This window comes from Pongo abelii, chromosome 10, assembly GCF_028885655.2.
Source record: "Pongo abelii isolate AG06213 chromosome 10, NHGRI_mPonAbe1-v2.0_pri, whole genome shotgun sequence".
Taxonomy (NCBI): Eukaryota; Metazoa; Chordata; class Mammalia; order Primates; family Hominidae; genus Pongo; species Pongo abelii.
The window spans coordinates 114,433,792-114,452,188 of record NC_071995.2 but is presented as its reverse complement, the minus strand read 5'-3'; the positions used below and the strand labels follow the sequence as shown (position 1 = coordinate 114,452,188).

Genomic DNA, 18,397 nt, shown 5'->3' with positions numbered 1-18,397 from the left:
CTCCAGAAGCCTGGCTGCCCAGTGGTGGGGAAGATAGGGAATGCTTGTTAGGGTACCAGGTGGGGGCAGCTTTACTTCTCCACTCTTACACTCTTAAATATGGACCTTGAATCAATTGTCAATTGTTCATTATCTGTGGCCTTTCATTTCCTTAATGTTAAAATGTCACGATGGTCCAATAGATAGCACCATGAACATCATTTGTGTGTCTTTTTTTATTTTTATGCTTTGTAGACAGGGTCTCACTATGTTACCCAGACAGGTCTTGAACTGCCAAGCTTAAGCAATCTTCCCACCTCAGCCTCCTGGAGTAGCTGAGACTACAGGTGCAAGCCACCATGCCCTGCTAGTTTTTGTATTTTTTTTGTAGATATCAGGTCTCACTCTGTTGCCCAGGCTCATTTCAAACTCTTAGCCTCAAGCAATCCTCCTGCCTCAGCCTCCCAAAGTACTGGGATTATAGGTTTCAGACACTGCACCTGGCCATTCACTGACTCTGGTGGCCACCCTCAAAGATGTCCCTCAATAATACCATCTTCTGATATCCATGTCCTCATGAAGTCCCTTCCCATACAGAGTAGGGCTGATCTGGGTCACCAATAGGATATTGTGGAAATTATCTTGGTACCTGCTGATCCTGAGTCACAAAAGACACTGTGGCTTCAACCTGCCCTCTCTTGGGTCACATGCTACTATTGTTTGGATCTAGTTCATCCCTACCACATCTCATGTTGAAATTTGATCCCCAGTGTGGCAGTGTTGGAGGTGGGGCTTGGGGGAGATATTTGGATCACGAGGAGGGATTCCTCGTGAATGGCTTGATACTGTTCTTGCAGTGGTGAGTGGGTTCATGCTCTGGTGAGACTGGATTAGTTCTCTTGGGAATGGATTCATTTATAAGACAGTGGGTATTTTTAAAGCCAGGAGGCCCCTTGGGTTTGGGTTCTCTTTGCATGTTCCCACTTTCCCTTTGACCTTCTCTGCCATGTTTTGATACAACATCAAAACCCTCACCAGCAGCTGAGTGGATACTGCACCATGCTTCTTGTGCAGCCTTCAGAGCTGTGTGCCAAATAATCATCTTTTGTTTATAAATTACCCAGCCTCAGTTATTCCTTTATAGCAACACAAAATGGACTAAGAGATTTTCTCTGAGGTAAGCCGGATGCCATATTTTGAGGACACTCAAGCAACCTTAGTGAGAAGTCCACTTATGAGGAAATGAGGCCTCCTGCCATCAGCTAGCATCACCTTGTCCACCATGAGAGTGTCCCATGGTGGAAGCAAATCCCCCAGCTCCAACCTTCAGAGGACCGCAACCCTGGCTGATATTTTGACTGCCACATCATGAAAGATCCTGAGCCAGAATTGCTCAGCTAAGCGACTCCTGAGTTCCTAGTCCACAGAGATAATGTGAGAAAATAAATGGCTATTGTTATTTTAAGCCACTAAGTCTTGGGAATATCTGTTATGCAACAATAGAGAACTAACTCACTAACCTGTTATCGGCTCCTAGCCCAATGTTTGGCATGGTGGACATCTAATAAATAGCTGTTTGTGCATGAGCACATAATATTATTCCATAAGGTTGCTTTGTAGGTTAAATGAGATAATCTATGGAGGCCCTCAGCATAGTGCCTGGTGCTGAGCAAGAGCTCAGTAAATAACCACCCCTGGCATCATTGTTATCTTCATCATTACCAGTATTAGTTGTCCATGTTGCCAGAGGCAGCAGAGTCTCTGGTATTTGACTCTCAGAGGGTTTAAGCAGCGTCTGAAGAAGAAAAAGAGAGAAGCAGGAAATGATCAGGGAGAGCAGATTGAGGGAAAAAGAAAAAGACAAAGACTGATAAAGAAGAGAAGAAAGTATAAGAGAAGTGCTTACGTATGGCTTGTGGAGTCAGGAAACCTGGATCCCTGCTCTCACTCTGCCCTAACCACTGCGAGTCATCAAGCAAGCCCTGTTGGCTCTCTGGACTCATTTCAAATGAAGTTAACATCCTTTGTCCATCCTCCTAGGGTAGTATAATAGAAAAAATGGGAAGGGGTGGGTTCTGGTTCTGATTTTGCTATTACTTGGCTTTGGCAAGTTATATCATCTTCTGAACCTATTAAGCATATTGTGAAATAAAGGGTTTGGACTCAACAAGGAATCTTTCCAGCTCTGGAATCCAATAGCAGACTGATTTTTGCACATGGCATTTCTGCACATAAGGTGCTGAAGTGAAGGTTTTGCTTGGAGAGGGAAAATAGAGTGGATATTGGCTGAAGGGGGATTCAACCCATAGTCTGAGTACCCCTCAGGATCTGAATTCACTCCTAGTACTCTGAGCCCTTTATGTTGGAATCCAGACAGAGGGACATAATCTCCAGAAACATTTTGTTCATGTGGGTTGTATATGGCTAGATTCCATTTCAGTTCATTGGTTCTCATGCCATACTGGTTGTTAAAGATTTTGCTTATCATGCACTGCCCAGAAGTGAAAGTTAAGGAGACATATTCTCTCCCCTCACCCACTTCTCTCTGGCTTATCCATCCATTGCTAATGTAGACAACTCTACATATTTAGAATTTATTGGCTCAAGAAGGAGTTATGAAGTGCCTCCTCTGGGCAGGACCCTGGGCATTTAATGGCAACCAAGATAGACACAACCAGTGCCATTGTTGTGTTTGAGGTGCGTGTGTGTTCAATTTCTGATTCTTTTCCTTATCTTCCGTATTTGGATATTTGTATATATTCTTTCCTTTCCTCTCTCTTTCTTCTCCTCTTCTTCCTTTATTTTTAGAAATTCCATCTCGTGAAATTGATAGCCAAAGGACGGATCTTCAAGGCAGCTTGTAGTTTTGCAGGAAGAGGTTTTCATCATCATAAGTATTGCAAATGGCAGTGTTATGGGAGTGACTGTCAGGCAATCTGGAAGTTGGGAGTCAGGGAGAATCTCCCCAGGAAGGAGGTGTTGCAGCTGAGACCTCCAAGGCCCTGGAATTTGGAGGATGGTCTCTGTGCCAAGGCAGCTTCACCATAGTGGTTAATAGTTCAGAAGAACAGAAAATCACGGCAGGGCTGCAAGCAGCTTGAATGAGGTGGCTGAGTCCAAGAAATTCAAGGTCACAGAGTAAGCTGATGGCTCAGAGTCTGGACTATTTCAGATGCAAAAAACAAAAGCCTCCTCAGGTTACCCTGGGCCCTAAAGGGGATTTATTGAACACACATATTCAGGAGTCCAGAGTGGGGCTTACCTCAGAAGCTGTAGGGACCCAAAGGGTGGCCCATATTCCCCCTATCTCCTTATTCCTGGGTTTGGCTTTCTTCTGTGTTTTTCCTTTTCTCTCTACCAGAAGATGGGCCTTCTATCCATTTGTGGACCATTCAGCCAGGAGGAGAAGTGACTGGCTACAGGAATCCCAGGCTCCACATATTCCAGCCTACTGGCCACACAGCATACAAAATCCTAGGGAAGGATTCCAATTGTCTGGCTTGAGTCATCCAATCAGAGGTCAGGGTGATGGTCCCATCAGAACCACTTGGAGTGAGTGAGCAGGAGTAGCCTCAAAGAAGGGGGGCACTTTTACCAGAATAACAGGGAAAGTGAGGCTGGAATGACAAAAACAACCTCTGTCTACAGAAACCAAGTTTAATATTCACTCTAGTTATAGTACTTCATCAATTAACATGATTACTTCTTTGACCCTCTCCTGAACATCAAAACTCTTGATAATTTGGTCAAGTTAGAATGCCATTGGCCAAGTGCAGTGGCTCACGTCTGTAATCCCAGCACTTTGGGAGGCCAAGGCTGGTGGATCACCTGAGGTCAGGAGTTCGAGACCAGCCAAGCCAATATTGTGAAAACTTGTCTCTACTAAAAATACAAAAATTAGCCAGGTATGGTGGCACATGCCTATAGTCCTAGCTACTTGGGAGGCTGAGGCAGGAGAATCGCTTGAACCTGGGAGGCAGAGATTGCAGTGAGCTGAGACTGCACTACTGCACTCCAGCCTGGGTGACTGAACAAGACTCCATTTTAAAAAACAAACAACAAAAAGACTGCCATTGTTGTGTTTGAGGTGTGTGTGTGTGTTCAATTTCTGATTCAGGCAGATGTTTTAAAGAGGAAACCTATTTCTAGCTATTCTTCTATTCTTAATCTTTTCTTTTTTTGAGACAGAGTCTCATTCACTCTGTCACCCAGGCTGGAGTGCAGTGGTACGATCTCGGCTCACTGCAGCCTCTGTCTCCCAGGTTCAAATGATTCTCCTGCCTTAGCCTCCTGAGTAGCTGGGATTACAAGCGTGTGCCACCACACCTGGCTAATTTTTGTATTTTTAGTGGAGACAGGGTTTCTCCACGTAGCCCAGGTTGATCTTGAACTCCTGACCTCAAGTGATCTGCCCGCCTTGGCCTCCCAAAGTGTTGTATGTAATACACGCTTGTAGGCGTGAGCCACGGCACCCAGCCAAGGAAAGCTATTTCTTAAGCTGGATAATGGGTTTATGGGTGCTTCTGAAACTGAAATTTGCATACCATTTATCTAGGGGTGTTATTAAAATATAGATTCTGGTTCAGCGGGTCTGGGGTGGGGTCCTGAGATCCTACATTTCTGGCAAGCTCCCAGGTAACGCTGATACTGCCTGTCCATGAACCACACTTAGCAAGGCTTTATATTAATCTAACTTTCAGACTAGAGAGGGAGAATAGGAAGAAAGATGGCTGTTTTAATAGAATTGAGTCAATATACAATCTCAGACTTGATGAAAAATTTAGAGATCATTTTTCTCTCCAGAAGCTCTTGCCCAGTTTTTGATGAGCGGGAGACACTTTCTCTGTGCCTGCATTGACTACACCAAGACCACCGCACCTCCCATGGGCATCTAATCAGGTGAATCTGGATGAATTTGAGAGTGGGGCAATAAAGTGGCGATGAAAGGACACCACGAAAGAGTTAAACCTTCTAGGAAGCAGAGTCCAACAGGCCCAGGCAAATGCAGAAGGGGTTGACCTGGCTCCAAGGGTTAATACTATTTTGTTTTCCAGGACTATTTGTTATATCAGGTTAGCGCAGGCAGAAGGTCATGGGGGTCGGCGGTCCCCCTCGCCATCCCCCTCCTCTCTCCCCTTCCCCCTGTCTCCTCCATTTGCAGCCTCACTGCCTCCTTTAATCGGATGACCCCAGACACTGAGCTTTCCTTGGGATTTTCTTGCCAGCGCCTTCAGACTCGTTGCAGCCGACGCCAGCCGTCTCCCTCGCCCCGGCCCTCAGAGGCAGGCGCCCAAGCTAAAAGGCACTTTGCGAGAGGGGGAACCGTCCACTGCAATTTGTGCTGCGGTTTCTCTGGACAAGAGCGGATCAAGACAAGGGTCCTTTGTCGTCTTTTGCCTTTTCTTCTTCATCTTCCCTTTATTTCTCTTTGTATAAAATTGGTTTCTTCTCTTTTCCTCCTTTTGGTCACGTTTCTTTTCCTTATCTTCCGTATTTGGATATTTGTATATATTCTTTCCTTTCCTCTCTCTTTCTTCTCCTCTTCTTCCTTTATTTTTAGAAATTCCATCTCGTGAAATTGATAGCAAAAGGACGGATCTTCAAGGCAGCTTCAAGGTTCCAATCCCAACCTGATGAGGTTTCAAATCCCAGCTTTGCACCTGACAAACTAGAATGGGACTCTACCACACTGAGCCTCAATTTACTGATTACAAAATGAAGTTAAGAATCTCAACCTAATGGGCTGACTGTCAAAGTTAGCCAGAAAGCATATGTAAAGCACAGAGTCTGGTATACATGGGTGCCCAATAAATGTTAGTCTTTTCATACCCTTAAGCCTTTTCCCTTTCCTCTCTGCTGTTCCTTTTTTTTCCTTTAGCTATGTTGCTTTTAACAACTTTCTTTTACATTTCTGGAAAATTATCTACAGGTGGAGAACCTCTATGCAGAAAGTATGATGGTGTTGTAACAGGGACCTGAGTTTGCCACTTAATCGCTGCACAGCCTTGGGCAAGTTTATTGAAATTCTCTAAACCCCACTCTCCTTTTCTGCAAAACAGAATAGGATTTCTTTCCCTCTGGTGCAGTGGTAAGGATTAAATGACATCATGTGAGGTGGCACCTATCACTGAGCCCCGTGGCCACTACTTAGTCTCTCTCCTGTCACTCACTCCCTCTCAGTCAGACTTTATTTCTACTGTAACAGAGTTCACTATCAGTGCTCACGTGGACAGGTTAAACTGTTAGTACTCATCCCTCTGCTGAGCCATTTGTTCATCCATCTGTACACCCATCCATCTATGCATTGTCCATCCATCCATCATCTATCTGTCCATTTATCCATTGTCCATCCATCTATCCTTCATCCATACATCCATCTATCCATACACTCATCCATTTACCTTCTCAATCACCCACCTGTCCATCCATTTGCCCATCATCACAGTCACCCACCCACTTATACCTCTATCTCAATTTTGCACTTATTCATTCATTACTCCACCTGGCTACCACCCATCCTATCCCATCCCAGCCCATCCATGTTTGTCATCCCATGCATCCATCCATTCATCCCATACTTCCCCATTGTATTCAACCTCACATTTATCTACCCATTCCATCTATTCATCCATCCATCCATCCACCTATCCATCCATCCACCACCTACCCATCTATCCATCATTCATCCATCCACCCACCACCTACCCATCCATCCATCCACCCACCACCTTCCCATCTATCCATCCACCCACCCACCTACCCATCTATCCATTCATTCATACTTCCATTTACTCATTAATTTGTCACTTATTTACCTATGCATCCATTCATTTATTCAGACTGGTTGCATAATAAGTAAGATTGGCCTAAATTATACCTTATCATAAAATTCTACTAGAAATTTCTAGAAACGGAAGAAAGAAATAACAATAACCACAACAGCAACATGATTTTGGAGCCATAGCTCCTTCTATTCAGTCTCCTCATGGAGCAGGTGGGGAGGAGGAAAGGGGCTTTGCTCTTGAGCACAGGAAACATGCAGTTGGGTAGCTTAGTGGTTTTTAAACTGGGTCACAAGAATCCAAGGCTTCTGTGGTTGTGTTAAAGGGGTTGTTGACAGAAGGGCTGCTACTTCAAATAGAATGGCTCTCCACCCTGTCTTCCTTTTATATGGTCTCTGTTTAAGATTTAATTTGAAAAAAAAGTTACTCAGCTGTTATGGAAAATTTTTAAAGCACAAATATAGTCACACATTTTAGATACTAAAGAAAAGTTCAGAAAAATCTGTGTTTTACCTTGCCAACCATAGAATAAAGAGGTATTCTCTCACTCATGTAGTTTTTTTTTTTTTTTTGGCGTGCTTACCATAAGCCAGGTAGTGGGCTAACAACTAAATGGACCATCTCATTTAATCCAATAATGACTCAGTGGGGTTGGTATCATTATCTCCATTTTTCAGATGAGGAAACTGAGGCTGATAGACATCAAAGTACTTGCCCAAAGTCACACAGCAATTAGAACAGTGGAGTTAGGATTTGAACCTAGGAATTTTCTCCAAAATGCAGCCTGCCTGCAATGGGAGGCTAATTACCCTCTAAGTTGTGGCCAAAGGGGCACTGGAGAAGAAATAGCAATAGGGCTTGTGTTCTTATGTCTTTCTTGGTTAGTTCTTCATTTCCTCTTTCAGCTTTTACAATGAACACCAGAGGGGATGATGAGACTCAAATACCCAACAAACTAACATTATAGATTCTTGGATTTAGAAAGGACTGAGGTTAGTGCTTTTTAAACTGGGTTCACCAGAGACCAAATCTGTTCCCCAAGATTCTTCAGAGGTTTCTACTGGACATGATCAGAGGTCACTGTGTCATGATGGGTGTTAAACAGACCTGGCTTCAGGTCTAGGGCTGGCCAGTTAGTAATTCTGTGACCTTGTAGAAGCGACTTTCTTTCTTGAAGACTCAGCTTCCTCACTGGTAAAAGGGAGACAGAAATAATACTTATGTTATAGGGTTACTCTGAGAGTTAAATGAGAAAATGCATCTAGAATGTTACATAGAGTTCCTGGCATATAGTGACTGCTCAGAATTTTAGCTATCGTCTTCATCATTGTCGTCATAATTATCATCATTTGTGGCTCCATATGAGTAAGAACCTGCATGACCTAATGGCACTAAAGCTAAAGAAATGGTCTGAGAACCAGTGACCTAAGAGAACATGATCAGCAGTCCTTCCCAGATAATAATTATTTTTCTAGGATTTGTTTATAGGTCTTAAAGTGACTTTCAGGCCTGGCACAGAGGCTCACGCCTGTAACTCCAGCACTTTGGGAGGCTGAGGTGGGCAGATCACCTGAGGTCAGGAGCTTGAGACCAACCTGACCAATATGGCGAAACCCCGTCTCTACTAAAAATAGAAAAAATTAGCCGGTCATGGTGGTGGGCACCTGTAATCCCAGCTACTCGGAGGCTGAGGGAGGAGAATCACTTGAAACTGTGAAGCGGAGGCTGCAGTGAGCCGGGATTTCGCCACTGCACTCCAGCCTGGGCAACAAGAGAGAAACTCTGTCTCAAAAAAACAAAACAAAAAACCCTCTGGTGTTAACCAATATCATTGCTATAGGCTTAGAAAATTTCAAAGCTAATGGCTGGAACTGGGTTGGAGTCTTGTTGCCTTTTCTTGTTGGGAATGATCTGGGATTAAAACAAAATTTTGAGTTTTCATTATTTCCCTAATTAAGAAGAGTGTGTGTATGAAAGAGAGGGGGTATGAGGGAAGGAGGGGAGGGAGGGAGGAAGAGGGGGAGAAAGAGGGAGAGAAACTTGGAAAAGCTTTCAAGCCTCTCTGAATATCATTCCCTTGTCTATAAAATGAGGCAAATACTTCCAAGTATGGTTCCACCACAGGCGCTGGAGAGAGAATAAAATTAGAAAAGACAATATTTGCTGAAGGAGTTCTATATATCCAACCACTGCTTTCAAACACATTATCTTTCTCTATCCTCACTACAACCACAACTCCACGAAATAGCTATTATTACCCCAAATGACATGATGAGGAAGCTGAGGCTTGCACAGGTGCAGTAGCCTGCCCAAGGGCAGGTAGTTAGAAAGTACAATTCATTTGTTAATTCACCAACTATTTATTTGGTACTGCGGAATTCACTTCTCTGTGTATTTTAACTTCTGTCCCCAAACAAATGTATGCAGAAACCAAAATACCAGTTTGAGATAAGAGTGGGCTTGGCTTTCACTTTGTGATTGTCTTGTTAGATTATTATTACTGGTTGTGGTGGTAGAAATAGTGATAGTATTTATGTCAAAGAGAGAGGTAAGCAAATTATACCACTATTGCTGCTATAAATAACCACTTCTATATACTGAGCACTGGCCTGGTATATGTTCTTGATCTATGAGCTTTACATGGTCACCTCACTTCCATTCTAAGCAAGTAAGTCACTCTTTTATCTCCATTTTACAGATGAGAAACTTGAAGGAGTCAGTCCACAATAATTTCTGGAGCATCTACTTTGTACTATCTGCTGTTCTAGGCACTGTGGGTTCACTGGTAACAAGGACAGAACTACTGTCCCCAAGGAGTTATGTTATAATTGGTGGATGGGAGGACACAGATTAGGAACACAGAAACAAATGAGGTAACTTCTGTCACTGGTAAGTGCTTTAGAAGAAGAAATAGGGTCATTACATAGAGGATGATTGCTTTAGGAGGTCAGAAAGGGAGGTGTCTCCGTGGAGGTAACATTTAGTTCAAATTTGAATAACAAGAAAGAGGCAGAGACCAGCAAATGCTACACATGCAGAGGTCCCAGGGCAGGCACAGAACAGATAGAGGTGGATTAATGGGTTTATGTCCCACAAGCTGTTCTCTGCACTTGAACTCAGGGCTGTTCCCATAACCAATATTCTGAACCATCCTATTCTACTGCCTGCCTGGATACTCAATCAACTGGGGAAGACTGCAGGTAAACTATGACTCTGCTGAGTATTTTCAGGGAAGAATTGTCCAGAGCTGTCATTTCCCAGGAAGCCAGCCAATCTCTTAGGAAAATGCCAAGGATGCTTGTCCCAAGAGAAAGTTGAAAACCAAGCCTTAGATACCTGTAGCTCTTGGTTGGCCAAAGGGTAAAACTCCAATGAGAGCTCATGGTCATGCCCACTGTAAAGCAAGTGAAGTTGTCTCATCCTGGGGTAGCTGTTAAATGTCATGCTTGTCCTCCCCAAGAAGTCCAAATATAAGCTGTGCATTTACTATGCTCTGGGTTGGGGAAGAAGGGGTTCTAGTGTGTATAAGTTGGTACTTCCCAAACTTCAGTGTGCTCCCAAATCTCCTGGGGAATCTTGTGAAAATGCAGATTCCCATTCAGTAGGTCTGGGGCAGTATCTGAGATTCTGCACTTCTAAAAAGTTTCCAGATGAGCTGAAGTCACTGCTCACAGAGCATACTTTGAGCAGCAAGACTATACAGTGCTGAGTATTTCAGAACAAAGAAGAAAGATTACAAAGCAGTGATTGTACCAGCCACTGCTGATGGAATATTTATTAATCAACAGATGGCCTTTCATTTTGCCCTCCTGATATGGGTTGGGCATTGCCATTATCTCTGCTTTACAAGTGAGCCACCTGAGGCACTAAGAAGTTAAGTGCCTTGTCCAGTGTCACCAGATGGATGAGAGGTGGAGCTCAGACTGTCTGCCTTCCAAGTGCACCTCACCGCCTATGTCTCTTAGGCCCCCTACTTTCCACCTGGAGGATCGAGTTTCCAAGTGGGTCAGAAGCTGCTCTCCAAAACTGGTTGGATTTCACAACTGGATTAATAGACTCCGTGCTGTCTCATGTTAAGTAGGCACACACCCAAAAATTTTAGGTTCACCTGTCAGGTGCAAGTGTTTCAGTGTATTCATTGCCAAGACAGAGTTTCTATGCCTTATAAGGAAGCATCCAGCATTGCCTTTGGAAGGATTTTAGGTGTCAAAGGAGTCCCACCTGCGGGAATCTTGACAGGCTCAGCTAACCCCATTTTCCAAAGACCTCAAAACCCAGTGGTCTGGATGAATGAGAATAAATGTTTTGGGTGCAACATGAACCTGACAAGCTCCGCGTAAGGTTCCCACCATTGTGGAAAACAGGTCAGTGGAGAGCACCAGATAATAAGTAACTCCAAAAAGGGATGATGGGCTAAGTACAGACTTCTAGTTCTCAGGGCATTTGGCAGGGACCTAACCTAGACCTGGTCTGGGGGTTGTTGAGGGGGTGTCATGGATAAAACAATGTGCTCCCTGCCTGGGACAGCAAGGACGTTTGACCCCACTACTTATCCTCCCTGCTCGATTCCATCAGCTGCAGCCTGTTCCAGGGTTTATTCAGCACTGGCCAAGAAAGCAATGCCATTTTCTCAAATAACAAAGTATCGGTAGAGGTTGCCCCCTCACTGAATCTCCCCAACAGCAGGCACGAGTTTCCAACCCAGAAAGACATAGATTCAGAGGGAACTCAGAAGTATCAAGGATTCCCCTCTCCTCCTCCCTCCGACAACCGCTGCCACCCCCACCCTAAGCCCTCCCCACCCTTCCTCCCTCCGCCCCGCCCTCCTCCCCGCCCTCCTCCCCCCAGGAGACTGGAGGAACTTGGCAAGCCATCTCGTCGCCAATCAATCTGTGGTATAACAATTAGCACTTAGGCACCACTCATGCTAAACACACGCTTAGAAAACACTTAAAAAAAAAAAAAAAAAAAAAAAGGAAGAAGAGTCATCAGAGGTAGAAGCCAGGGCAGAACCGGTGGGGGGACGCCAGGGAGCGGAGCCAGGAGGAGGCTTGGGGAGGAAACAGATCAATGCGCTGCGGAATGGAAAGCATCTGATACCCTATTATTGACGAGGCCAAAGCACTTTGAGGCGTGTTTCCACCGTGAGCAATTAGTCTGCGAGACCGCAGGAGTTAAGCTAACACTGGTAGCCCCCCCATCTTCCAGTTGGATGACACTTTCATTGGGTAGCGAGCCCCCGCAGCAGTGGCGCCAGCCTGCAGCCGTAATGGGGCCCATCCGCGGAAGGCCGAATGCTCCAGTCTCCCAGAAGGCCCCCCTCGCGCCCCCCACCCCGCCCCGGCTCCCCCCACCCCACTCCGGGTAACAGAATCCAGTCGACACAGAGTCTGTCTGCGCGCCTGCGAGCTGCCTAAATTGATTGTAATGGTTTTATCACGCGCAGAAAGAGCTGGCTGTTTTCTCGCCTCTGCTGTCGGCTTTCATAAACGCCTAGGCAGGAGGAAGTGATTCCTCTTCGGGAGCACTGGATCAGATGAAAGGCAACTTTTGTTTGTCGGCGAGCAGCTCGCAGCCTCTGCCACTGCCTGTCTCCAGCCCTGCTCCAGGCATCCTCGCTGGCTGTGCACACAACAGAGACTCAGACAGCGTCCCCCAACTCACCCCACCCAACAAACAGCAGGGGGTGGGGGACTTGTTTCTGGAGCCAGTTCTGGGTTCATCTCTGGAGGCTTCAGTGTTTGGGGCAGGGAGTTTCAGGGACGGATTGGGTAGAGAGAAGAGTTAATGAAGATGGCAGATGATGATCAACAATGATAACAATGAAGATGAGGATAGCTAGCTAGTATTTCTGAGTGTTTATCCCCAACCAGGCAGTGTGTTTAAGCACATCGTAGATATTTCTTGGAATTCTTACAGCGATCTTATGAGACGTTATTTCCCCCGTTTTGTAGTTAGGGGAATTGAGGCATAAAGAGGCATGTGAAATGGTCAAGGTTATCCAGGGAGCAATGAGAGGAGTGAGGGAAATTAGAGCCCAGTTCTGATTCCTAATCTGGTTCATTCTGTATACGCCATATCGCTTCTTTAAATTTGGTAGGGCGAAAAGACATGCTGTCATAATACCTCAGGTACTGGGTATTCCCCAAGGATTGCGGAAATTTGAACCTTTGAATAATTTAGGCTTAAAAGAATCTAGACTCAGCCAAAAAAAATTGAAAGCTAAATGAAACACCCTTTGGTCCAGCCCCGCTTAAATATTCGCCAAGTTCTTTTTCATCACCTGGTCTCTAATCTCTCTGTTCCCTCAGCCTGGAATTCCAAACTCTACCCTAAATATGCTTGTGAGAATGCCTAGACAGTCTTCAAACATAACCTCTTCCTGGAAGCCTCTTTCTTCCTATCCCTTGCACCCTGTCCAGACTTCCATGGCCCCAGCAACATTTCTTTCCACTGTGTTTCTTTATTACCTATCTTCCCATTAATGTTAACTCAGTGTGTATTTGTTGAGCTCTTACAGTATGCCAGTCTCCATATTAGGCTGAAAGCTCATTGGGACATGTCTTATTTATCTTCACATCCACAGTGCCTGGCCCATAGTCTGGCCCCAGCAAATGTCAGTTTCATGAATGATGACCAAGATCATAGGCCAGCCTCCTGTTTTTGCAAATAAAGTTTTATTGGAACACAGCCACACCCATTCATTTATGTATCCTCCATGGCTGCTTTCATGCTACAGTGGCAGACCTGAGTAGCTGTGACAGAGACTGCACGTTCTGCAAGCCTACAATTTTACTACCTAGCTCTTTACTAAAATGTTGTCTGATGACTGATCAAGGGGATGATCAGATAATTTTCCAAACTTTTCATTTTGTTTTCTGTATGTAGCTAGCATACTATTTTTGAATAGCTACCTGTGCAGTTTCTACCCTCTAGTAAATTGATTGGATACATGGATCTCATTTTCATGTCTCCCTGTGCCTATAACCTTTGGTAGTGCCCTCCTACACAGTTTGTGGCTTGAGCACATGACCTGTTTTGGACAATGGGGTGGTAACAAACTCACTTCAGACACTGGAAACAGTGATTTTTTTTTTTTTTTTTTTCTGCTAGTCACCACCATGACAACCCCCTGCTGGAAAGGCATGAGTCATCCCAGCTGAGGACATCCTAAATCAGCCAGCCCCCAGCCAACCTACCCACTGACCACAGATGCATGAGTAAGACAACTGTACCTAGCACACATCAGTAGAACTAGACAACTTGTCTCTAGACAACTAGACAACTAGACTCAAGTAAGATGGTTGTTGCTTTGAGCCACCAAGTTCTGGCTTAGTTTGTTACACAGCAGTAACTAACATACATATACTTACGGGTGTAAAATTTATGACTCCAAACCAGGTGTTTTAGTGAATCACCTGCAGAAATGACCCAGGCATGCACCATGAAAACAAGAATTACTTTGTGTGTTTTGGAGGTGGGTGAAGATGGAGTGTAGTCTATTGTTTTATAATTTTTTATAACTTTTTTTTGAGATGAGGTCTTGCTATGTTGCTCAGGCTAGTCTCAAACTCCTGATCTCAAGCAATCCTCCTGCCTCAGCCTCTTGAGTAGCTGGGACTACAGGCATGCTGTGCCTGGCACATTTATCTGTTCTTCCTACTTTGGAAACACCTCTGTATTTGGGGAAAGTGGTCAGAATCATTTAAAGAAGGTGAAATGCCAGTCTGCAGTAACAGTTTTCTGGCAATGTCAGGGAGTGATCCTGTGTTTTGCAGGAAGGACTAAGCCAAAGGATTTGATGCAACAGCTTTGGAAATTATCTGGATTTTATTGATCAGGGTATCCCTTAGCTGCATTGGCAAAAATAACCAAATCGGGATGTAACCATGAAATTATGTGTCCGCTGTGCTTGTTTCTAATATTGTAGAGCATGGGTCTATAAAAAACTACTGGAACATGCCATTCTTTGCATTTCAAAGCCTGGAATTCAACCAGCAGATAGTTTTCTATGTGTTCTTGAAGATTTCTTTTCTCTTCTTCTTCCCTCTGCTCCCCCGTTCTCTCTGTTCTTATCTCCTATTTCATGTTCTCAAGCTTCTCTGCATTTCTACACTGACTTTGGGTTAGGGTGTCATCTGTCTTTAGTACACCCAGCACAGTAGGAGAAACTGTGAGAAACACACTGAAGACAAATTTGTAATTTATTCCCCAACTAAAGGGGCTGACCCCTGCTTTTCATAAGGAAACACAATGGCTGTCATTAGCCCCTTGGTATTGGTGGGAATTTCCTGCCTACATTACATTCTGGCTAAAATCTTTAAGGCTACAATCCAGGCACAAGCAGAAGAGATGGCATGAAGACCCTATGCTCCCAGCACCACTCCCCCGCAAAAAAAAGAATGTGACCAAGGTCAGAATGAACAGATGGATTGGGAGGAGAAAGCCAGAACTCCTATTCCACCCTGGAGCAGGACTCAGGCCTAGGGTGATAGGTGGTAAAGTTATAATATTTCTCCAAGAGTAAAGTGGGAAGGATGAGCGTTGATAATCCCAAGGGCCCATGCACTCTACAATTCTAGCCTGGGAGGATTCAAAGTGGAGTCCACTGTGATGATGGAAGGGAAGCTGAATAGCATGCAGTTTAAAGAAGTGCAAATGGATGCGCTTGTACCTGGCAAGTGAAGTCTTGAGTCTTTTATAAGGTGGTCCCTGAGTTGGTCAAGATATTGCTCTCAGGGATGTTGGGAGCAGAGCTGTCTTGGGAACAGGTCTGCAGTAGGGGAGGGGGTGAAGAATGCTGGCAGATGGTGTGGGTGAGCTGCATAGCAATTTGGAAGAGGACACATGTTTCCAACCCAGATCCCCCCTGAACACTCCCATGGTCAGTGGGGTTCTATTTGAGCCAAAATGAGGCTCAAAGATTGGTTTAAGTAATGAACTTGTGAGCCCTTTCTATCCCATAAAACACACCCAGGCATTGCTAGAATGAATTAATGAGATGTTTGTTCATTTCCTACGACTACCATAGCCAAGCACCACAGACTGGGTGACTTAAAACAAGAAAAATGGATACTCTTGCAGTTCTGAAAGCTAGAAGTTACAAATCAAGGTGTTAGCAGGGCTGTGTTCTCTCTGAAGGCTCTAGGAGAGAATGTGCTGCATGTCTTTCTCTTAGCATCTCCTGGTTGCTGGCAATCTTTGGCATTCCTTAGCTTGTAGATGTGTCAGTCCAATCTCTGCCTCCATCATCACGTGGACCTTGTCCTGTGTGTCTTCACATTTTTCCCCTGTGCATGGCAGCCTCTGCCATTTCTCTTCTTATTATTAAGGCACCCCCATCATATTGGAGCAGGGGCCACCCTAAGGACCTCATCTTAACTTGACTCCATCTGCAAAGACCCTATTTCCAAATACAATCACATGCACTGGTATGGGAGTTAAGACTTCAATGTATCTTTTTAGGGGACACAATTCAACCTGTGACAACATGAAAAAAAGCCTATCATGGAAGATATCTATGCATTGGCTTCTAGTGAGGAGTTAAGGAGATTTAAGGTGTTCCTTATCATACCTGCTCACCTCTGAATGCAGCTGCAGCTGCTGGGCAGAGGTTCCTGCAAGCTCAGACTCAAATAGACAGTATGCTATCCATACTTTGATTTTGAGAATGTCAAAGCCAAAATCCAAGACAAGGAGGGCATCCTGCCTGACCAGCAGTGTCTGATATTTGTGGGCAAACAGCTGGAGGATGGCCACAGTCTCTCAGACTAGAACATCCAGAAAGAGTCCACCCTGCACCTGGTGCTGTGCCTGTGAGGTGACATTATTAAGCCTTCCCTCCACTGGCTTGCCCAGAAATACAACTGCGACAAAATGATCTGTGCCAGTGCTGTGCTCACCCCCATGCTGTCAACTGCCACAAGAAGTGTGGCCACGCCGACAACCTGTGCCCCAAGAAGAAGGTCAAATAAGGCTCTTCCTTCCCCGAAGGGCCTCATGGCCCTGAGGATCAATAAAGTGTCCCTTTCATTGACTGGATTAGACAAAAAAAAAAAAAAAAAGAAAATGGAGGCAGAGTTTGGGGTAATGTGTCTATAAACCGAGGAGTTCCAAGGACTACTGTCACTACTGTCAACCACCAGAAAGTAAGAGAGGAGTAGGGAACAGATCCTCCCTCCCAGCCTTCAGAAGAAACCAGCCCTGTGGACACTTCAGTTTCCCACTTCTGGCCTCCAGAACAATGAGAGAATGGATTTCGATTATTTTAAGCTATCCAGTGTGTGGTCATTTCTTGCAATAACCCTAGAAAATGAATACACCTACACAATTCTATAAGTTAATGATTACCGTATTAATATTCCACTTTACACATGTGGAAACTGAGGCATAGGGAGTTTAGTTAACATCTGATTGGCCAGGAAAGAGTGGAAATCTGAATTTAAATCTACCTGTCTAGTGCAACGTCGTCCTCTTAACCATGCTCTAGACTACCTTCCTGAGAGCTGACTGCATTTCTTCTGTGTAGAAGGAGAGTTGAGGGGAAATGAGAAGCAGTTTTTGTCATGGAGATTTGTGTAAGACTAGGGTCCAGGTAGTTCTGTTTTAGGGCCCTGGGTGACAAAAGGCATGCACCATGGCTGGGTGCAGTGGCTCACACCTGTAATCCCAGCACTTTGGGAGGCTGAGGTGGGCAAATCACTTGAGGTCAGGAGTTTGAGACCAGCATGGCCAACATGGTGAAACCCCATCTCTACTAAAAATACAAAAATTAGCCAGGTGTGATGGCAGTTGCCTGTAGTGTCAGCTACTTGCAGGGCTGAGGTACAAGAATCGCTCGAACCCGGGAGGTGGAGGTTGCAATGAGCTGAGATCGTGGCCCTGCACTCCAGCCTGGGTGACAGAGCAAGACTCTGACTCAGAAAACAAACAAACAAAACAACAACAACAACAAAAACAAAGCATGCACCAAGAAGATCATGAATAAACTTACTAAATGAGGGCTACCCCTGGCCAATCTAAGCAGTAAGTAGGGAAGGTAAGGGCAGGTGAGTAGGAAATGATTCTGCAATTCCACAGGTAGGGGACATGAGTTGGAGACCTGTGGGTGTTTAAGTTAACATAACCTTCTTTGGATCTGGAGGCTGGAAAGTCCTGGGAAGGCTTGGAATGATTGTCACCAGCCAAATGAGCCTTTGTTATATAGAGACTCTGTAGGCCATATTTTAGACAGAAAGGTCACAGAGTGGGTGGGATGAGGCCTTGGAGAGTGAGGTAAGCTTAGAGGTGGAGAGAAGCCAAGAAGGAAGCAGGCAGGGGTCAGGATTAGAACTTGGAAACAAAGGGCAAGTCCAACTTCTCGTGGATACTCACTGCACCCGGACACACAGTGACTCTGCAGCCAGGTGGCTCCCAGCCAAGCCAGCTGGGCTTGTGGGGCATAGGATATCCATGGCACTGCACAAGAATAAAGGGGATTGAGTTGTTAAGGGAAACTTTTAGATGAACTAGAGGGAATGTCTTCCTCAAAGTTGATGTGAATAAATGGAGAATCAGAGCTCTAAGAGGAAAGCCGGCACCTTCAATTCCCAAAATAGAAGCTTCATGGATTCATTAAATGAGTATTATGTGCCCAG

General features: G+C 44.9%; 1 long non-coding RNA gene across 6 annotated transcripts in view; it reads left to right on the top strand.

The window, feature by feature from the left end:
• LOC129049233 (uncharacterized) overlaps positions 1-18,397 on the top strand; it is an 83,096-nt gene that overhangs the window by 29,632 nt on the left and 35,067 nt on the right. For 3 of the 6 annotated variants that reach the window (XR_008512159.2, XR_010135831.1, XR_010135830.1), the window contains exons 3-4: positions 9,460-9,634; positions 13,875-14,056. This is a non-coding gene — a long non-coding RNA (uncharacterized LOC129049233). Of the gene's footprint in view, positions 1-9,459; positions 9,651-13,874; positions 14,057-18,397 lie in introns of all 6 variants that reach the window. The other 3 variants (XR_010135832.1, XR_010135833.1, XR_010135834.1) reach the window with 3 other exon arrangements.